Genomic DNA, 17,500 nt, shown 5'->3' with positions numbered 1-17,500 from the left:
AGAAAAGGGCTCCCACAAAACAGGGCTCCCACAGAACGGGGCTCCTACAGAACGGGGCTCCTACAGAACGGGGCTCCCACAGAACAGGGCTCCCACAGAACGGGGCTCCCACAGAACGGGGCTTCCACAGAACAGGGCTCCCACAGAACGGGGCTCCTACAGAACGGGGCTCCCACAGAACAGGGCTCCCACAGAACGGGGCTCCCACAGAACAGGGCTCCCACAAAACAGGGCTCCCACAGAACGGGGCTCCCACAGAACAGGGCTCCTACAGAACAGGGCTCCCACAGAACAGGGCTCCCACAAAACAGGGCTCCCACAGAACGGGGCTCCTACAGAACGGGGCTCCCACAGAACAGGGCTCCTACAGAACAGGGCTCCCACAGAACGGGGCTCCCACAGAACAGTGCTCCCACAGAACAGGGCTCCCACAGAACAGGGCTCCTACAGAACGGGGCTCCCACGGAACGGGGCTCCTACAGAACGGGGCTCCCACAGAACAGGGCTCCCACAGAACGGGGCTCCCACAGAACGGGGCTCCCACAGAACAGGGCTCCCACAGAACGGGGCTCCCATAGAACGGGGCTCCCATAGAACGGGGCTCCTACAGAACGGGGCTCCCACAGAACGGGGCTCCTACAGAACAGTGCTCCCACAGAACAGGGCTCCCACAGAACGGGGCTCCTACAGAACAGGGCTCCCACAGAACTGGGCTCCCACAGAACGGGGCTCCCACAGAACAGGGCTCCCACAGAACAGGGCTCCCGCAGAACGGGGCTCCCACAGAACGGGGCTCCTACAGAACAGGGCTCCCACAGAACTGGGCTCCCACAGAACGGGGCTCCCACAGAACAGGGCTCCCACAGAACGGGGCTCCCACAGAACAGGGCTCCCACAGAACGGGGCTCCCACAGAACGGGGCTCCTACAGAACAGGGCTCCCACAGAACTGGGCTCCCACAGAACGGGGCTCCCACAGAACAGGGCTCCCACAGAACGGGGCTCCCACAGAACAGGGCTCCCACAGAACGGGGCTTCCACAGAACGGGGCTCCTACAGAACAGGGCTCCCACAGAACGGGGCTCCCACAGAACAGGGCTCCCACAGAACGGGGCTCCCACAGAACAGGGCTCCCACAGAACGGGGCTCCCACAGAACAGGGCTCCCACAGAACGGGGCTCCCACAGAACGGGGCTCCCACAGAACGGGGCTCCTACAGAACGGGGCTCCCACAGAACGGGGCTCCTACAGAACGGGGCTCCCACAGAACGGGGCTCCCACAGAACAGGGCTCCCACAGAACGGGGCTCCCACAGAACAGGGCTCCCACAGAACGGGGCTCCCACAGAACAGGGCTCCCACAGAACGGGGCTCCCACAGAACAGGGCTCCCACAGAACGGGGCTCCCACAGAACAGTGCTCCCACAGAACAGGGCTCCCACAGAACAGGGCTCCTACAGAACGGGGCTCCCACGGAACGGGGCTCCTACAGAACGGGGCTCCCACAGAACAGGGCTCCCACAGAACGGGGCTCCCACAGAACGGGGCTCCCACAGAACAGGGCTCCCACAGAACGGGGCTCCCATAGAACGGGGCTCCCATAGAACGGGGCTCCTACAGAACGGGGCTCCCACAGAACGGGGCTCCTACAGAACAGTGCTCCCACAGAACAGGGCTCCCACAGAACGGGGCTCCTACAGAACAGGGCTCCCACAGAACTGGGCTCCCACAGAACGGGGCTCCCACAGAACAGGGCTCCCACAGAACAGGGCTCCCGCAGAACGGGGCTCCCACAGAACGGGGCTCCTACAGAACAGGGCTCCCACAGAACTGGGCTCCCACAGAACGGGGCTCCCACAGAACAGGGCTCCCACAGAACGGGGCTCCCACAGAACAGGGCTCCCACAGAACGGGGCTCCCACAGAACGGGGCTCCTACAGAACAGGGCTCCCACAGAACTGGGCTCCCACAGAACGGGGCTCCCACAGAACAGGGCTCCCACAGAACGGGGCTCCCACAGAACAGGGCTCCCACAGAACGGGGCTTCCACAGAACGGGGCTCCTACAGAACAGGGCTCCCACAGAACGGGGCTCCCACAGAACAGGGCTCCCACAGAACGGGGCTCCCACAGAACAGGGCTCCCACAGAACGGGGCTCCCACAGAACAGGGCTCCCACAGAACGGGGCTCCCACAGAACGGGGCTCCCACAGAACGGGGCTCCTACAGAACGGGGCTCCCACAGAACGGGGCTCCTACAGAACGGGGCTCCCACAGAACGGGGCTCCCACAGAACAGGGCTCCCACAGAACGGGGCTCCCACAGAACAGGGCTCCCACAGAACGGGGCTCCCACAGAACAGGGCTCCCACAGAACGGGGCTCCCACAGAACAGGGCTCCCACAGAACGGGGCTCCCACAGAATTATAACAGAAACTGAAGGCTCTGGAGATAGAAGACCAAGACGTGTCATTATTGGCTTGAAAACTTCATCAAAAATGACATCACGCCAACAGATAACCAACAGAAGGTAAGACGCCACAACAGATAACCAACAGAAGGTAAGACGCCACAACAGATAACCAACAGAAGGTAAGACGCCACAACAGATAACCAACAGAAACTAAGACGCCACAACAGATAACCAACAGAAACTAAGACGCCACAACAGATAATCAACAGAAACTAAGACGCCACAACAGATAACCAACAGAAACTAAGACGCCACAACAGATAACCAACAGAAACTAAGACGCCACAACAGATAACCAACAGAAACTAAGACGCCACAACAGATAACCAACAGAAACTAAGACGCCACAACAGAAACTAAGACGCCACAACAGATAACCAACAGAAACTAAGACGCCACAACAGAAACTAAGACGCCACAACAGATAACCAACAGAAACTAAGACGCCACAACAGATAACCAACAGAAACTAAGACGCCACAACAGATAACCAACAGAAACTAAGACGGTCGATCAAAGCCGCCTGTATATAACTTGAGTAGACATGACCGGAAGTGGTTCCTACACTACGCCGACATAAAGCATGGCTGCCGCTGAAATATTTAGTGTGAGGACCCCTCCCCTCAGTTCTCCAGTCCTCTGTGAGGGGGGGCCAGGACCCCTCTTAGGGGGCCAGGACCCCTCAGAGGGCCAGCCGGGCTTTACCTGGTGTGGGAGAGAGCGCAGGTGCCCTGTGGGGGCCCCAGGACTGCAGCAACGGCTACAAGGGATAAGATTACCCCGATTTGAGATTAGACTAAAAGCTTTGAAGTGGAAAGATTTCGGCGTTATTTAGTGATAAGCGGCAGCAAAACGCAAGGGCGATTAGCTGCTTCCCCGGACAGGTAGATGTGGGCCATGCTGACACTCGGGCGCAAAGGCCGTCCTTGTTGTTATTTTGGGCTGTAGCCATCACTGCCTCAGTATATATTAACGAAGGGAAGCTTGGCCTCGTCTGGATGTAATATTTTCAAAACCGGGCTGATCGCTAAATATTTTTTTTTTTTTTGCGTTGTTTTGATTGGAGAGTGATTTATCTTCGGCCCCAGGTATATCTGACGAGCGGAGATATGTAGTTACAGCTGGTCCTAGCGCGCCTAGATTACTCACAGGCCATAAATCATGAATTATTATCCCTAATGCCACTCTTCCAAAACACTTGAAATCTACATCAGTCTGTGCTTAAATCCTCCCGTGGGGTGGGGGTAGGGGTGGGGAAGAAGGCTTAGATTACATAGGGATTCTTAATTAATTGACCCACGTTTTCTATCTTGCTACACAGGCTAGACTCTGCACTGGCAACAGCTATCTATAAGTATTCGATTGCCCAAGGTGGCTGAGGCATAACACGATAAACTCCTTGATTAAGCAGAGAGTTATCTGGGTCTAGTCCGGCGAGCGTCAGATCGGATCCTCTTGAGCTGTGTGTTTCTCGACCGGTTGACGTGGGCTGGACCCTACCTCAAGTGCCGCAGTCCCGGAGTTTATATGACTTCCTTAGATTTCACCTTACGAGAAGTCTATTACTGGCTCTCCATAGCCCGTGCTACTTGGAAATTTTTGTTCCAAGTAGCGAATTTTTAACAACAACAACATTCACCATACGGGCTCACCATAGCCTGTGCTGCTTGGAAATTTTTGTTCCAAGTAGCGAATCTTTTAACTCGTCTATAATCACAGTCCACTACGGGCTCACCATATCCTGTGCTACTTGGGACTTTTATGTTCCAGGTAGCGAATCTTGTTGATGTCGTCCGTCTTGCAGTGTTCACATACAGAGTGTAACTACTCATTTATAGAAAACAGGTAATTAGTTTAAAAATATATATATATATATAATTATGATAATTAGCCATATTTACAAAGCCTCGCTCCCCATCCACGTGAATAATACATCGTATTTTGACGTATACATATCTCCTAAGGCCACCCACCCACCCCCCCCCCCGCAAAAAAAAAATAATGTACTGCAAAAATTTAAGCGACTCAAAAAAAATCACGTGATGTCCCGTTTTCTATTCGTGGATCCTTGGGAAGTAAGATTCGGGCAGTTTAATACATCGGTATAGTGACGTTGAGAACACGCCGGCGCCAATTTGCCTTAAAATCTAGGTATATCTGGCACAGTGATAGTGAGGTCGAGTCACTTTACTATTGAACTTGTAAACTTGTAAACTGTGATAACTATTTACACTTGAACGCTATAGAATTGAACGGGAAACTGTAAAAAAAAAGTTGTAATCTTCCTGACCTGTTGTACAATCAAGTATGTAACTATTTCATTGCATAATATATGAAGTCGTAGATTCTAACCTCCTGAAATATAAGTTTAAATTTACGATTTAGTCATAGTGGCTCAAGTATGGTTTTGTGTCCTGTGTGGCAGCGAATCTTCACTCTCAATAAGACCAAATTGAAAGGCTTCGATTAGGCAAAACTGTATATTATTTCTTACCAATATGCTAATAATAATAATAACTGTTTAAAAACCAGAGTCATACCTGTTCTGTTCAAAGATATCCCCCCTTCTCCCCCCCCTTACCCCCAACTTCCCCCATTCCTCCCCCCCTATCAACATCAACTGTATAATAATAACTGTTTAAAAACCAGAGTCATACCTGTTCTGTTCAAAGATATCCCCCCTTCTCCCCCCCCCCTACCCCCAACCCCCCCCATTCCTCCCCCCCCTACCCCCAACCCCCCCCCCCATTCCTCCCCTCCTATCAACATCAACTGTAGTTTATCTTTACAAAATGTACAACCAACTCGTCTCTCTTCATATCTGCAATATATTCAACAATTGCTTCATAAATATGGCTAATTAAGCATTTCACAATGTCATTCTTTTATGCAGTTTAGCTTTGGGTATATGTAAATATTTTAAGGTATTCTTCTCCAATATTTAAGACCCCTTTTCGGTTTTGGGAGTGTAGGGAGGAGTGGTATCACTACCATATTTCGAAGTATATTCCACATGGTGTAGAAGTATACACATGATTTAACCATGGGATGGGGTAAGGGTAAGGGTAAGGGTGGGGGGAGGGGGAGCCTGTTATACTTCACGCGATATAGCCACTGATTATATCTTCTGATTAGATATTTATCCAACAGGAGTTTGTTTGGTGTCGCAGACTCAAGCACAGTCTTGTGTGTGTAGAGCCGGCACACAGCTCTGATGATGTATACTCACATATATTGTACATGTATACTCCCATATGCTTATACATACATACATATGCTTATACATGCATACATATGCTTATACATGCATACATATCCTTATTACATACGTACATATGCTTATACATACATACATACATACATACATACATACATACATACATACATACATACATACATACATACATACATACATACATACATACACAAATATACATACATATAGTTATATATATATATATATATATATATATATATATATATATATATATATATATATATATATATATATATACACACAAACGTGTTTCTTTGGGTCGGTCACACAAGAAGAATTAGATGAAAGAAAAGCGGTAAGAGTCGGAATAGATTTCGCCGTAGATACTGAAAGAAGCAGCAGAGCTCCTAATCAATCCCCTGACACGAAATCTATAATGTTTCTTTAGCGAATTGCGAACACTCAGAAGCTTGGAAGGCTGTAAATGTAGTGCCCAAATTTAAGTATTCAGTATTTAGTATTTAAATGTCTGGAATTCATGATAGGTTTTAGAAAGGAAAATAGCATGACTTACGGACCTCCTCGAGTTCTTCGACGAAGTTGCCAAGATTCGACAGGAGAAAGAAGGACGGGTGAACTGCATCTTCCTAGGGTGGTTAGATGCCGTTGACATTGTCCTCCCAAGCAAAGGGCTGATTCACAAGTTGGAAAAGAAGGCTGGAGTATCTTGGGAGATACTCCCTAGATGCTGGCTTAAAGAGTATCTCACAAGTTGAAATAAAGAGCTGGAGAGAGAGAGAGAGAGAGAGAGAGAGAGAGAGAGAGAGAGAGAGAGAGAGAGAGAGAGAGAGAGAGAGAGAGAGAGAGAGAGAGAGAGAGAGAGAGAGAGAGATATGATGGACGGCTGTCAAACGAGAGGCCACGAGGCACACAGCAGCTGACAGGACAAGCTGACAAGACGAACTGACAGGACAAACTGACAGGACAAGGTGATCAATGATAAAATATTGAAGCTATACAATGGGATCGAACCTCCGTCCCTGGTGAACTTTTGGTAGTTTTTTTTCCGGATTGCCTACACGACTTATTCTAGCGTACGCAGTTTCATGCTTGGCACCAACACCTGGTCACTCATAACAGGTACCAGATATGAGAGAGATAAGCCACGAGGACAGCAAAACAGAACTAAATCTAACGACATTAGGCGATAGGAGAACAAGAGGGGGGACATGATCACAACGTGTAAGATATCGAGAGAAATATTCAAAGGGAGGCATAGTGTTCCAGGAGATAAAACCAGCAGAACGAGGGGACACAGAGACAAGGAACGAGGGGACAGAGAGAGAGAGAGACAAGGATATACTGGGACACAGAGACAAGGAAGGAGGGGACACAGAGACAAGGAACGAGGGGACAGAGAGAGAGAGAGACAAGGATATACTGGGACACAGAGACAAGGAACGAGGGGACACAGAGACAAGGAACGAGGGGACAGAGAGAGAGAGAGACAAGGATATACTGGGACACAGAGACAAGGAACGAGGGGACACAGAGACAAGGAACGAGGGGACAGAGAGAGAGAGAGACAAGGATATACTGGGACACAGAGACAAGGAAGGAGGGGACACAGAGACAAGGAACGAGGGGACACAGAGAGTGGTAGAGAAAATGGCGAAGCAGAGGTGGTGGAAGCCCCCCCACCAGGAGGTACAGAAGTGCACCAGGTGTGATAGCTGGGTCGAGGCGGGGCTACAGAGCTAGATCTCGTTCACCCGTACGCACAACTAACTATAACCACTATAACCCCCCTAAAAGAATACAAACACAACATCAGAATTAGCGTTTTCTAGACTTTATTTGACGATCTCACAAACACCCCCCATCACCCCCCCTACCACCTTAACACCCCATCACCCCCCCCCCTTTCATTCCCCCCTCTCTCCCCCCCCCATCACCTCGCTTCAACACCCAACGTCTCACCCCCCTCACCCCCTCTCTCCTCACAACTTTACTCATTTAAATGCTTACACATTAAAAGCTATCTCTAATCTGTCTGGCTCGGTAGCTTGGGAGAGATTATGTGACGGCAGAATTAGCATAGAGTCAGTAGAGTCAGTAAGAATTAGCATAGAGTCAGTAAATATGCAGCTTGTAGCTGATCCCCCCCCCTTCCCTTCCCCCTGGGGAGGCTCTGGGGGACTCTAATGTAGGCTGGGGTGTACTTCTGATTGTGGCTCTAAACTCTACACATGATTGTGTTGTACCTCTTGATTGTGGCTCTAAACTCTACGCTTGATTGTGCTGTACCTGTAGCGGCCTCTTTTATATCTTGTGGTTGTACCACATGTACCTTACCTCAAGGTAGGTAAGGTACCATACCTGCGCCTCTATGTTCCACCAACTGTAGTGCAGCTGCATTAGCAGCTGTATTACACCCGCGCATGTTATTCTATTACAGTTATAATGTACCGCACGTGTCCGTGCCGGCACGTGTGTCCGTGCCGGCACCTCTGGCTTGATTGTGTTTCATCAATATATAACTGGATTGTACTGCACCTAACCTGAGAAAAAAAGGCATCACCTAAGCTCAACCCACCCCCGCAAGCACAACTAGGGGAGAACAACTAGACGAGTACACACACACGTACACACACACACGTACACACACACACACACACACACACACACACACACACACACACACACACACACACACACACACGTACACACACGTGCACACACACGTACACACACGTACACACACACACACACACGTACACGTACACACACACCTTGGCCTCCCGGCCGCCAGAGGACACTTCACGAGGGAAGATAAACACTAGCCTTTGTGCTGCTCAAATCAGGTAAAAAAAAAAAACACCGAAGACCTCTGTTTGGTGAAGAGGTCTGTCTCTGGTAATCTATAAATCCCCGTGATCAGCGAGGGGGATGGGGGTGATACTGATGGGGGAGGAGAGGGAAGTGGGTGAGAGGTTGGGGAGGGGAGAGGAGGGGGGGGGGGACTGGAAGGGGTTAATTGGTGGGAGAGAAGGAGGGGGGGGGGTATGTTGGAGGGGGTCGGGAGGGGACGCGGGAGATTACAGAAAACGGAGGATAAAGACACCTGTTCCAGGCTATAGGGCGCTAAAATGACCGGGTGTTGAGGGGGGAGACTGTGTTAGACACTATATATACTGCGGTCTGTCGCAGCCCTGAAACCATCCACGATGTTTACACATCTCTGCTCGTTCGCTCATTCTCTCTCTCTCTCTCTCTCTCTCTCTCTCTCTCTCTCTCTCTCTCTCTCTCTCTCTCTCTCTCTCTCTCTCTCTCTCTCTCTCTCTCTCTCTCTCTCTCTCTCTCTCTCTCTCTCTCTCGCGTGTAAGAGATTCTGGCTTACTTTTTGAGGGATTATGATTCCTTTTCTCCAGTGCCGTTGTGGGAGCCTGGTTTAGCCAGTTACACTCTACTTCTGTTTTGACAGCCCCTGTCAGATGATTGCTGACGGGGGGGGAGGGGGGACAGGAAGGGGGAAGACGGGTTGGGGGGACAGGAGGGGAAGATGGGGGGGTGGGGGGGGGCAGGAGTGGATAGAGAGGGTATATCTTATTTTAAGTCTTTCAGGATACAGTCTTCAGTATGTATTCTCGAGGTATCTTTTCATGATACATGATCATTGTGTCTCAGTATGCGTGCATTCATGCCTGTACGTACTCACCTAGTTGTACTCACGGAGGTTGAGCTCTGGCTCTTTGATCCCGCCTCTCAACTGTCAATCAACTGGTGTACAGGTTCCTGAGCCTACTGGGCTCTATCATATCTACACTTGAAGCTGTGTATGGAGTCAGCCTCCACCACATCACTGCATAATGCATTCCATTTGTCTACTACTCTGACACTGAAAAAGTTCTTTCTAACGTCCCTGTGTCTCATTTGGGTACTCAGTTTCCACCTGTGTCCCCTTGTTCGTGTTCCATGCGTGCTAAATAGTTTGTCTTTGTCCACCCTGTCAATTCCCCTGAGAATTTTGGAGGTGGTTATCATGTCTCCCCTTACTCTTTTGTCTTCCAGGGACGTGAGGTTCAGCTCCCGTAACCTTTCCTCGTAGCTCATACCTCTCAGTTCTCGGACTAATCTGGTGGCATACCTCTGAATCTTCTCTAACTTTGTCCAGAGTTTAACTAGGTATGGACTCCAGGCTGGAGCTGCATATTCCAGGATTGTTCTGACATAAGTGGTATACAAGGTCCTGAACGATTCCTTACACAAGTTTCTAAAGGCAGTTCTTATGTTGGCCAATCTAGCATATACCACTGATGATATTCTTCTGATGTGGGCTTCTGGGGACATGTTCGATGTGATATCAACCCCCAGATCATTCTCTCTATTTGACTCAAGCAGAATTTCACCTCCCAGATGGTACCTTGTGTTCAACCTTCTGCTCCCTTAGCCTAATTTCATCACTTTACACTTTCCCGAGTTGAACTTTAGTAGCAATTTTCTAGACCATTCCTCCAGTTTGTCCAGGTCGTCCTGTTGTCTCTGTCTTTCATCATCTGTCTTGATTCTTCTCATAATTTTTGCATCATCAGCAAACATTGAGAGGAATGAGTCTATACCCTCTGGATGATCATTTACATGTTTCAGAAATAGAATGGATCCAAGTACAGAGCCCCGTGGGACTCCGCTGGTGAAATCTCGCCACTCTGATGTCTCCCCCTGATGGCTCTATGGCACCATCTAGCTGGCTCTATGGCACCATCTAGCTGGCTCTATGGCACCACCATAGCTGGCTCTATGGCACCACCATAGCTGGCTCTATGGCACCACCATAGCTGGCTCTATGGCACCATCTAGCTGGCTCTATGGCACCACCCCCCCCCCCTCTCACAGTTATTCGTTATACATATCGATCTCCATCCCTGTATCAGAGCACGTCCATATAACTCAACCTATGGATACATGTATCTTTGTATACATGTCCACGTTCCCACACCAACCCATCTACCATCGACCGAGGAGGCCTGGTCGACGACCGGGCCGCGGGGACACTAAGCCCCGGAAGCACCTCAAGGTAGCCACCTCAAGGTATCTACTCAAATAACACTATCGCATTTTGACGATGCGATAAAAAAAACCCGCAACGGTCAAAATATAACGTATTACAACATTACACAGTGACTCGCTAAATTTACGTTATGTCCCCCGTTTTCTTTATCGCGGATGCTCGGTTAGGTTCGGGCAATTCAGTACATCAGTTTAGTGACGTTGTGACAGATGGAGAGGACGACGACTGTCTAGATATGTGAGCAAAGTGAGATATGTTTTTTTTTTTTTTTTTTTTTTACTGATATCTGTCAGTGATAAATGTATTTTTTTCCTCCTTGTAGATTATCTGGATCCAAATCTGAGATAAAACAGGTATTGTGTTTGTGGCTCACCTGTTTGTGGCACCCACTCCGGGGTCCCACTGTGGCTCACCCACACCCACTTAGGGGCCACCCACACCCACTCAAGGGCCACCCACACGCACTTAGGGGCCACCCACACGCATTTAGGGCCACCCACACCCACTCAGGGGTCACACACACGCACTTAGGGCCACCCACACCCACTCAGGGGTCACACACACCCACTCAGGTGCCACCCACACCCCACTCAAGAGCCACCCACATCTATCACCACCTTACACCACCCACTCCACCCACTCCACCCTACACCCAGCCTAAGGTTTCCCAACTCTAAGAAAACGATCAATCTATAGTGACCTTAACCTAACCTACCAGAGGACCCAAAACAGAAAACGGGACAGTACGTCACTTTCGCCAGCCGCTTCCATTTCCTAGTACGACAATTTCTTTTGATTTGTGTAACGCATACGACCGAAAAGCGACGTTCTATTGTAGGAGGACAGGTTACCACGCCACGTATATGTATACAGACACGCCTGTATCCATGTATCCATCGGTACACATATATACAAGTGTGTGTCTCAATCAACAACGCAACCATTCTATGGCACCATCTAGCTGGCTCTATGGCACCATCTGGCTGGCTCTATGGCTCCACCTGGCTGCTCTATGGCACCACCTGGCTGCTCTATGGCACCATCTGGCTGGCTCTATGGCACCACCTGGCTGCTCTATGGCACCACCTGGCTACTCTATGGCACCATCTGGCTCGCTCTATGGCACCACCTGGCTGGCTCTATGGCACCATCTGGCTAGCTCTATGGCACCACATAGCTGGCTCTATGGCACCATCTGGCTGGCTCTATGGCACCACCTGGCTGGCTCTATGGCACCACCTAGCTGGCTCTATGGCACCACCTGGCTGGCTCTATGGCACCACCTAGCTGGCTCTATGGCACCACCTGGCTGGCTCTATGGCACCACTGTCCCCTTTAAACGACGTGTGAAACAAGTCATTGTGTCCTCTTGATGCCATATTATCTCCCCGGACCGTTTATCAGGGCAGCTTCAGGGGTACCGAACCCTGGTCGCTATCTTTGTGCGGCATCTGGGTCCTCACGCCACCTGGCTCTATACGGCACCATTTGGCTCTAAGGCACCACCTAGCTGGCTCTATGACACCACAATCTCCTCCCCCCGACACACACACACACACACACACACACACACACACACACACACACACACACACACACACACACACACACACACACACACACACATTAGAAAGAACTTTTTTAGTGTCAGAGTGGTTGACAAATAGAATGCATTAGGAAGTGATGTGGTGGAGGCTGACGCCATACACAGTTTCAAGTGTAGATATGATAGAGCACAGTAGGCTCAGGGATCTGTACACCTGTTGATTGACAGTTGAGAGGCGGGACCAAAGAGCCAGAGCTCAACCCCCGCAAACACAACTAGGTGAGTACAACTAGATGAGTACACACACACACACACACACACACACACACACACACACACACACACACACACACACACACACACACACACACACACACACACACACACACATACACACGCACACACGCACACACGCACACACATAGCATAGCCACATCAGGAGAAAAACAACAGTAAAGGAACAGGTTATGAAATTAAGGTTAGGGGCAGAAGGATTCACTACAAACGACAAGGAAGTGTGTGAGGAACTGAATAAGAAATTCCAGGAGGTCTTCACCTTGGAGCAAGGAGAAATCCCAGAGATAAGAGAGGGAATAGCTAACCAGGAACCACTGGAAGAGTTTGAGATTACCAGCGGGGAAGTAAGGAAGTGTTTACTAGAATTGGATGTGACAAAGGCTATAGGCCCAGATGGAATCTCCCCTTGGATACTAAAGGAAGGAGCAGAAGAACTGTGCCTCCCGCTCTCCATGGTGTATAACAAATCACTGGCAACAGGGGAACTGCCAGAAATTTGGAAAGCAGCTAACGTAATCCCGATATACAAGAAAGGGGATAGACAGGAGGCACTGAATTACAGACCAGTGTCCCTAACCTGCATACCATGCAAGTTGATGGAGAAGATTGTGCGAAGAAAGCTAGTGGAACATCTGGAGCGAAAGAACTTTGTAACACAGCATCAACATGGATTCAGGGATGGCAGGTCCTGCCTCACAGGGTTACTTGAATTCTACGACCAGGCAACAAAAATAAGGCAAGAAAGAGAAGGGTGGGCAGACTGCATATTTTTGGATTGTCAGAAAGCCTTTGACACAGTGCCACACAAGAGGCTAGTGAAAAAACTGGAGATGCAGGCTGGTGTGAAAGGGAAGGTACTCCGTTGGATACAGGAGTACCTAAGTAACAGGAGACAACGAGTCAGTGTGAGGGGTGAGGTCTCAGATTGGCGAGACGTTACGAGTGGAGTACCGCAGGGGTCAGTCCTTGGACCTATACTGTTTCTGATATATGTAAATGATCTTCCAGAGGGTATAGAATCGTTTCTCTCAATGTTTGCCGATGATGCAAAAATTATGAGGAGGATTGAAACTGAGGACGATAGTAGGAGGCTACAAGATGACCTAGACAGACTGAGTGAATGGTCCAACAAATGGCTGTTGAAGTTCAACCCGAGTAAATGCAAAGTAATGAAACTAGGTGGTGGAAATAGGAGGCCAAACACAGGATACAGAATAGGAGATGAAGTACTTAATGAAACGAACAGAGAGAAAGATCTAGGAGTTGATATCACACCAAACCTGTCTCCTGAAGCCCACATAAAAAGAATAACGTCTGCGGCATATGCGAGGCTGGCTAACATCAGAACAGCGTTCAGGAACCTGTGTAAGGAATCATTCAGAATCTTGTACACCACATATGTAAGACCAATCCTGGAGTATGCGGCCCCAGCATGGAGCCCGTACCTTGTCAAGCACAAGACGAAGCTGGAAAAAGTCCAAAGGTATGCCACTAGACTAGTCCCGGAACTAAGAGGCATGAGTTACGAGGAAAGGCTGCGGGAAATGCACCTTACGACACTGGAAGACAGAAGAGTAAGGGGAGACATGATCACAACCTACAAAATCCTCAGAGGAATCGACCGGGTAAACAAGGATAAACTATTCAACACTGGTGGGACGCGAACAAGGGGACACAGGTGGAAACTGAGTACTCACATGAGCCACAGAGACGTTAGAAGGAACTTTTTTAGTGTCAGAGTAGTTAACGGATGGAATGCATTAGGCAGTGATGTGGTGGAGGCTGACTCCATACACAGTTTTAAATGTAGATATGATAGAGCCCAGTAGGCTCAGGAATCTGTACACCAGTTGATTGACAGTTGAGAGGCGGGACCAAAGAGCCAAAGCTCAACCCCCGCAAGCACAAATAGGTGAGTACAAATAGGTGAGTACACACACACACACACACACACACACACACACACACACACACACACACACACACACACACACACACACACACACACACACAGAAGGGAGGACAACCCCGCCTCCCTCCTCTGCATAGAAAACCCCCCTACCCCAAACCCTCCCTGCCCCCACTCAAAAGTTCAGCCAAATCTCCCTCCCCCCACACCCAATCCCCACCCTTCTACCCCTCCCCTCCTCCCGAGTCCTCCCTCCCCCCCTTTCCTTCCCGTCCTCCCTCCCCTTTCACCCCATACCCTCCCTGTCCCTCCCCCTTCACTGGATCCCCCGCCCCTCATTCCAGTATCCTCTGAGATCCTGTTACCCACCTCACAGGTCCTCACACCCATGGAACAGCCTCCCCCACCAGCAGAACACGCACCAAGGAGGCGATTTGAGAAGGGACAGAAGAAAGTGAGCCTCAAAGCGATGTACACTAACATAGATGGAATTACAAATAAAGCAAATGAGCTTGGAGAACTGGTACTAGAGGAAAACCCAGACATAATAGCCCTCACAGAAACAAAGATCACGAAAACAATAACAAATGCAGTGTTTCCACAGGACTATTATGTTATGCGGAAAGAGAGGGAAGGAAGAGGTGGGGGTGGTGTAGCTCTGCTGGTAAGAAAAGGCTGGGATTTTGAGGAGATGGATATTCAGGGCTGTGAAGGTTTCAGTGACTACATAGCAGGTACTGTAACAAATGGAGGGAAAAAAATTATAGTCGCAGTCATATATAATCCACCACCAAATGACAGAAGACCTAGACAGGAATATGATAGAAACAACATGGCCACCATTAACGTAATAGAAAGAGCAGCTTCTGTTGCTAGCAGGAATGGATCTGGACTACTAATTATGGGAGACTTCAACCATGGGAAGATAGATTGGAAGAACAGAGACCCGCATGGAGGACCAGAAACATGGAGAGCTAAGCTGCTGGACGTGGCAACAAGAAACTTTCTAAGCCAGCATACCAAAGAGCCAACAAGAATGAGAGGAGAAGATGAACCAGCAATGCTTGATTTGATATTTACCCTAAATGAATGGGATATAAGGGAAGTTAAGATGGAAGCGCCCTTGGGAATGAGTGACCACAGTGTATTGAACTTTGAGTACCTGGTAGAGCTAGGACTTATCTCCCCCCAAAAAGAACTAGGAATCAAAAGGCTGGCATACCGAAAGGGGAATTATGAACAGATGAGAAGTTTCCTAAGTGAAATACCTTGGGACACAGACCTCAGAGACAAGTCTGTACAGGGTATGATGGACTATGTTACCCAAAAGTGTCAGGAGGCAGTAAACAGGTTCATCCCGGCCCAAAGGGAAAAATCCGAGAAGCAACAGAAGAATCCATGGTATAATAGGGCATGTATGGAAGCGAAGAAACTGAACAAAAAGGCGTGGAGGAACTTCCGGAATAACAGAACACCAGAAAGCAGGGAGAGATACCAGAGAACCAGGAATGAGTACGTCAGGGTGAGAAGAGAAGCAGAGAAAAATTTTGAAAATGATATAGCAAACAAAGCCAAGACCGAACCAAAGCTACTCCACAGTCACATCAGAAGGAAAACAACAGTGAAAGAACAGGTATTGAAACTTAGAACAGGCGAGGACAGGTATACAGAGAATGACAGAGAGGTGTGTGAGGAACTCAACAAGAGGTTCCAGGAGGTCTTCACAATAGAACAGGGTGAGGTCACTGTGCTAGGAGAAAGGGAGGTAAACCAGGCGGCCTTGGAGGAGTTCGAAATTACGAGAGAGGAGGTCAAGAGACACCTGCTGGATCTGGATGTTAGAAAGGCGGTTGGTCCAGATGGGATCTCACCATGGGTACTGAAAGAGTGTGCAGAGGCACTTTGCTTGCCACTCTCCATAGTGTATAGTAAATCACTAGAGACGGGAGACCTACCAGAAATATGGAAGACGGCGAATGTGGTCCCAATATACAAAAAGGGCGACAGACAAGAGGCACTGAACTACAGGCCAGTGTCCTTGACTTGTATACCATGCAAGGTGATGGAGAAGATCGTGAGAAAAAACCTGGTAACACATCTGGAGAGAAGGGACTTCGTGACAAATCGCCAACATGGATTCAGGGAGGGTAAATCTTGCCTTACAGGCTTGATAGAATTCTACGATCAGGTGACACAGATTAAGCAAGAAAGAGAGGGCTGGGCGGACTGCATTTTCTTGGATTGTCGGAAAGCCTTTGACACAGTACCGCATAAGAGGCTGGTACATAAGCTGGAGAGACAGGCAGGTGTAGCTGGTAAGGTGCTCCAGTGGATAAGGGAGTATCTAAGCAATAGGAAGCAGAGAGTTACGGTGAGGGGTGAGACCTCCGATTGGCGTGAAGTCACCAGTGGAGTCCCACAGGGCTCTGTACTCGGTCCTATCTTGTTTCTGATATATGTAAATGATCTCCCGGAGGGTATCGATTCATTTCTCTCAATGTTTGCGGACGATGCTAAAATTATGAGAAGGATTAAAACAGAAGAGGACTGTTTGAGGCTTCAAGAAGACCTAGACAAGCTGAAGGAATGGTCGAACAAATGGTTGTTAGAGTTTAACCCAACCAAATGTAATGTAATGAAGATAGGTGTAGGGAGCAGGAGGCCAGATACAAGGTATCATCTGGGAGAGGAAATTCTTCAGGAGTCAGAGAAGGAAAAAGACTTGGGGGTTGATATCACGCCAGACCTGTCTCCTGCAGCACATATCAAGCGGATAACATCAGCGGCATATGCCAGGCTGGCCAACATACGAACGGCATTCAGAAACTTGTGTAAAGAATCATTCAGAACTTTGTATACCACATATGTCAGGCCAATCCTGGAGTATGCAGCCCCAGCATGGAGTCCATATCTAGTCAAGGATAAGACTAAACTGGAAAAGGTTCAAAGGTTTGCCACCAGACTAGTACCCGAGCTGAGAGGTATGAGCTACGA

The 17,500-nt window shown here is 49.1% G+C and overlaps 1 protein-coding gene across 1 annotated transcript in view; it reads left to right on the top strand.

The window, feature by feature from the left end:
- Window positions 1–17,500, top strand: part of dve (SATB1_N and homeodomain domain-containing protein dve) — a gene marked incomplete at its 5' end in the record, with an annotated part of 274,413 nt that overhangs the window by 107,103 nt on the left and 149,810 nt on the right. The gene's annotated exons all lie outside the window — the stretch shown is intronic.

The sequence above is a fragment of the Procambarus clarkii genome, chromosome 22, assembly GCF_040958095.1.
Source record: "Procambarus clarkii isolate CNS0578487 chromosome 22, FALCON_Pclarkii_2.0, whole genome shotgun sequence".
Taxonomy (NCBI): domain Eukaryota; kingdom Metazoa; phylum Arthropoda; class Malacostraca; order Decapoda; family Cambaridae; genus Procambarus; species Procambarus clarkii.
Note: the sequence above shows the minus strand (reverse complement) of the source record. Positions and strands in the feature narration are given on the sequence as shown.